At 56.6% G+C, this 5621-nt stretch overlaps 1 long non-coding RNA gene across 1 annotated transcript; it reads left to right on the top strand.

Annotated features, from left to right (window-relative positions):
- Positions 1-2538: 2538 nt before the first annotated feature.
- LOC147360004 (uncharacterized) lies at positions 2539-5403 on the top strand. Its single transcript, XR_015138577.1, has 2 exons — positions 2539-4141; positions 5174-5403. It is a non-coding gene; the product is annotated as an uncharacterized LOC147360004 (long non-coding RNA).
- The last annotated feature ends 218 nt before the right edge of the window (positions 5404-5621 follow it).

The following is a 5621-nucleotide window of genomic DNA, read 5'->3' as shown; positions in this document are numbered from 1 at the left end:
ATGTCTCCAAGGCGAGGGCTTCCAGTTTCTCATGAGAAACTGTAAGTCTGGATTGGTTATTCAATATTGGAGCCAATCTATAAATGTACAGGCCAGATTTGGCCTGAGGGCCATGAGTTTGGTGCCTCTCCTCCCCTCTATGTGCTTGGATGCTCAGTCGTATCCGACTCTTGGAGACTGATTGGGCTATAGCCTGCCAGGCTCCTCCATTCACGGGATTTTTCAGGCAAGAATACTGGAGTGGGTTGCCATTTCTTTCTCCAGGGGATCTTCCCAACCCAGGGATTGAACCGGCTTCTTCTGTATCTCCTGTATGGCAGACAGATTCTTTACCTGCTGAGCCATCCCCTCTCTTTTGCAGATGGGGAGTCACAAGTGTAGGCGCTCCAGTGAGGGGATTAGGGCGAGCAGGGCACCAGGCTGGAGGGAGGAGGAGCTTGGACTCAGCTCTGAAAAAAGGGTCAGATTCCGGCAAAAAAAAAAAGGAGGAGAGGGCATTCCAGGAGGTGGAGGAGTGTGAACAAGGGCATGGAGGTGTTGGGGGTGGTATGCAGACTGTTTTTGAGGGTGAGGGAGGGAAGGAGAGATGGAACCAGGGAATCAGGGAAGGGGGTGTGATCATGGGGGCTGGGGTGATGCTGGGAAATAAACGAAGGGGCCAGGCTGAAAGCCTGGCTGGAAAAATCACTAAAGGATTTTAATGATATTAATAATTTCACTTCCGAAATTGTTTGGCAATGAGCAGCTCATTTTTTTCACCACGGGCTCTGGGTTCTTGGCAATCCCCATGTACACCAGCGAGTGTTTGCCTAACAAGGAACATTCTCGTTTGCAGATTATTTTCAAACGCCATAAAAATTTTCCTTAAGTACTAAATTAGAAATTTAATAATGAATTGTGAAGTTAGGGTAGATTCATGAAAGGACTTATTAATTTCTATTTAGCAGGTTTCTTCAAGTGTTTAAAGGCAAGACAATTTTTCCCCCCAATCTCCCTTGCAATTTTTCCACCTAGCAGCAACCAAAATTTGAGGTGGCATATGCAAAAATAGCTGATGTGTAATGATAGAAAGGGGTAAGTAAGGTTTAGAGAGAGTCCAGGAGAATTTACTTTCAAGCAGTGGATCAGAGCGGGCTCCCTGGAGGAGGTGGTTTTGAATCTGAGTGGCAGAGGATGGGGGAAATGTGGACCAGGCACTTGGGTTAAGGTAGCGGGAGCCTGCCTGGTGGAGGACCCCAGTTGTGGGAATAACGAGAGGAGAGCTTGGACGAAAGCGTTGGGGGCTGGGCTAGTGATGGTGGACAGCAGCGTGAGAACCAAAGAGCAGAGGCCGGGGCACAGCCAGGGCTGAGCAAATAGCGTGTGAAGAGGAACAGGGGCCTGATCTCCTCTGTGCAAATCACTTGCGGGTACAGAAGGGTGCTGGTGAGTGTCCTGTCCTTCTGTCCACCACCTGGCACCCTTCCCCTCATCCCAGCAGAGTCATCTTAGGTGAGACTCAAGAACGAGTCGCCTGTGTTAGTGCCTGTGGAACACCCAGTGCTGCGCAGAGGGCTCCCGGGGTGTCAGCTCACTCGTTCCTTCTGGCAGTGGTATGAGGGAGGTGTTACTACGATCCCCATCGTACAGAGGACGTGGAGGCCCAGAGAGGTTAAACATCCCGCCGAAGGTCACGCAGAGGAAGCAGCGGAGTGGGACAGGGCCCAGGGCAGTCCAAGGCCATGGTCCTGGCCCTCCCTCGCTTCTTACGTGCTCCCACCAGGTCTGGATCCGGGTGATTTGAGTACAATCCTCACGTTTGTCAGAGGGCTAAACTGAGGCTCTGAGAGATGGAGGCACTTGCATGAGGTCGTACAGTCGGAAGGGGCAAAGTCAAGGTTTGAATTCTTGGGTCCAGTTGACCCCGGAGCCCACTTTCCTTCCACCAAGTAATACAGCTGCTTGTCTTTCTGGGCCTCTATTTCCGCATCTGGTGAAGAGGGGGTGAGGATAATGTCCACCTCATGGGGTCCACATGAAGATCAGCTCAGTGCCTAGTGGATGGTAGGTGCTTTAAAGATGATAGCAGTGACTATTGTGCAAAGGTGGCTGCACATTAGATGAGTGGATTCACGGCAGGCACTTCGAGTGGCGCCCAAGTACTGCTTCGTGTCTAAGGGCGCGTTGCAGGTGCTCACGAACTGCTGGGACGTATTATTACTTTTAGAGGACCCACCATGGGGACAGCCTCACAGCCGGCCAAACCCACTCCCTTCCCAACCTGCCTTCTCCCACTAGTCTGCCTCTTCATCCGACCAACTGGCCAGAGTCCGGGGCAGGATCTGGAGGCGAAGAGGATGTAGAGTTTCCTGCCTGTTAGTCAGAGGGACGCTGAGAGCCCTAGACAGTGAGTCCAGAGTCCTGAGCCTGGGCCCTGGCCCTGCTGTGCGGCCTCTGGCAAGTGCCTTGCCTTTTCTGAGCCTCAGGTTGACCTTGCGTCGGCACAGCCTGGGCCACGCTGCCCTGGGAGGTGCCAGCCTTGCACAGGGATCAGGGCAGCTCCTGGGCCCCCTTTGGCCACCAGTCCCCACCTCCTGCCTCCCGAGCTGCAGGCCCGCCCGGCTCAGCGGTGACGACCAACCAGCCAATCTGTTTACTGAACTGGCTGACCCCTTCCGGGAACTCGGCCCAAGCTTCCCAGAACTCGGGTATTAATGACCTGGAGCCACATGACAGAGCATGACACAGCACTTTTGGGCGCAAGGCAGGGCCCAGAGGGGTGCGTGGGGGGCCGCAGCCCAGCCCCCTGGAGGCCGGCTGGCTGGTGAGTCACTGCAGCCTCCAGGCAGCTTCCCAATCAATCCCGCCACCCTGCCACCCTCCCCCAGACCTGGGGCCACCTCCCCCTGCCGGGGCCACCTTAGGACCCCTGGACCTTTGCCCCAGTGACCTAGAAGAGGTCTTGGGTGATCAGGACTGCCCTCTGGAGTTGCAGAAGGGGAAAGTGAACCCCAGAGGCCTGGAGTAAATAATAGCAAGCACTTATGAGGCACTTACTGTGTGCGAGGCATTGGGCAAATATCTCATTCTACGCTTGCCACAACCCGACCTGCCAGATGGGGAAACTGAGGCCCAGAGGGCACGCAGCAGGCGGGCAGCAAGGAATCTGGGCAGCTCTTTTGGACCCCGCAAGATCTCCTTTCATGCCCTCAGCACCCTGGCAAGGGAGACACGGCGGTGTCTGTTTCCCATTGAGGGAAACAGAGGCACAGAGGGGCTGGGTCCCCTGGCCGAGAGCTCAGTGCTCTGCCTCTGGGATCCCTGCTCAGAGCCGGATGCGTGGGGCGCATCGCTAGGGCGCACTTCACGTCTGTGTGCTGACCAGCCCACATGGGCGCCCACGCGGGCAGCCCTTGGGGCTCACGCGGGCAGCCCTTGGGGCTCACGCAGGCATCCTTGGAGCTCGCGTGAGCATCCGTTGGAGCTGCGTTTGAATGCCGACTGTGCCTTTCTCTGGCGGCACTATGGCCTGGGCTCGGCACGTGGCCGCACCCCACTGCACTCGGCGGCCTCCCTGGTGGAGGGCGATCGTGGTGGTCCTGACCTGGCAGGGCAGCCCTCGGGGCTGTGCCATGGAGTTGAAGCGACACCTGGCCGCCCGGCTCCATGGACACCAACTTTGGCGTCTGTATCTTCTCCAGAGCCATGCTAGGGTCAGCCTCGGGGCCCCACGGCTACCTCCCTCTGCCTGTGCCACCCAAGGGCAAGGTGAGGGCGGAGGTTTTTATGAGGCTGGGAACCAGACAGGCTCTAGGGCTCAGAGGGGCCTACTGGCGGCGGCAGTGGGGCTGCCTGGTCCCCAGCCCCTGAACTTTGGGCTGGGGGCCACTCCGGTCGGGGATGGGTGGTGCAGGAATGAGGCAGGGACGGGGCAGCACTTTGATGTCTTCTCTTCATTCCATGCCTGTTGCTCGAGCACCTACAGTATACCAGGCTCTAGGAGACCCAGCAAGGTCTCCTTCTGCATTCTGGTGGAAGAGACAAGATCAGTTGAGCAAGCCCAGGAACAGAGAAGATCATTTCAGCGGGGGAGAAGCCCCATGACCGAAACACACAGGGGTGTTCGGGAGCTTCATGGATCAGAGAGGGCTTCTCAGAAGAGGTGACCTGAAGAGACATCCGAAGGACGAGAAGGAACAGATCCTGGGGAAAGGGATTGCAGTAGGGGTAACAGCCAGGGCAAAGGCCCTGGGGTGGGTTGGGGCTTGGAGTGTCCTGGGAAAGGTGGGGAGGCCAGGTGGCTGGAGGGAGCCAGGTGGCTGGAGGGAGTGAGGGACGGGAAAGGGGATGTCAGAGAAGTTGGCAGGAGTCAGACCACGCAGGAAGCTCTGGGTTGAGTGTCCCTCATGGGATCTGAGTAGGGGCCTTCACTTGCTGTTTTGGCTTAAATTTCCTACGCCTCTGACAGATGAGCTAAAATGGCCAAGTTTACCCAGAAGGTCAGGGGCAGGGTGGGGATGAAAGCAAGGTGGCTGGACAGAGAGTTCAGGCCGACTCACCCTGAGAAGAAAGAAGTCAGACGCGGGCTGAGGAGTTGATGGCCCAGGGTCAGCAGTGTGGGTGCCCTCACAGAGCCCTGAGTGCTGGGCACTTCCTGGCAGAGGAGGTGCCCTTTAAGCTGAGGCTGGGGCAGTTTCTGGAAGACTGCTGGTAGGGGGAAGCCTAGAGGCAAGGGAGAGCAGGGTGGATCTGGGAAACTCATCACGGCTCAGGAGCTAGGAGAGAGGACGGGTGGACTTGTCAGGATCTGATCCTGTGAGACCTTCCTCGGAGCCACCGGGAGAAGCTGCAGTTTCAGTCTGCAGGTCGCCTGTGTGCCCCAGCTAGATGCTAGGGACACTGAGGCAGACACACGTTCACCCTCCTGGGCCTCCTGGGCCAGCCCAGAGAGGGGTCAGGGCCATGAGGGGCCAGGAAGGGCACGGGGCATGAGCTCCCATCCTGGCTTCGACAGAAGACACCTGGAGGGCAAATCTCAATTTGTGGGGTGCCGTCCCTGTGTGGCCTGTGGCAAGTCACCTGACCTCTCTGAGCCTTGGTTTTCTCATTTGTCAATGTCACTTGGAAAGACATTGTCAGAACTCAGCGAGATTATTCTCTCACTCACTCATTCACTGCTTTTTTTGAGGACCAGACCGAGCGCTGGGGATGGCACAGCTCGGACGAAACCGCCCGCTGTGATGGGAGAGGTGGCGCGGCGTGGCAAGCAGCGAAGAACACGGACTCTGAGCCAGAAGGCCTGGCTCTGCTCCTGACCCACCTCTCATCAACTGTGAGACTTTGGGCAAGTTGCCTTACCTCTCTGAGCCTTTTCTGTCAAATGGAATAAATTACAGTACCCACCTCGTGGGGCTGTTCTAAGAACACAGGCGTTAATACGTGTGTTTAGCACAAGGTACACAGGACATGCTCAATAAATGTTCTCCACGTTTTGTGCTCAAAAGGAGGAGAGAGACAGTAAGCGATCAGGTGGACGGACGCGGCGGAGTCTAAAGTGGGAAGTGGCAATACCAGCTCTTGGCGCCACATGGGCATGCAGGAGGTACTCAATGAGTGTTTCCCCTCCTTTGTCTCCACCTGAG

Source organism: Bos grunniens, chromosome 13 (genome assembly GCF_055505025.1).
Source record: "Bos grunniens cultivar Pamir isolate PY7600 chromosome 13, Bosgru_T2T1.0, whole genome shotgun sequence".
NCBI classification, from domain to species: domain Eukaryota; kingdom Metazoa; phylum Chordata; class Mammalia; order Artiodactyla; family Bovidae; genus Bos; species Bos grunniens.
The sequence above is the reverse complement of the archived record's forward strand: the minus strand, read 5'-3'. Positions and strand labels throughout refer to the sequence as shown.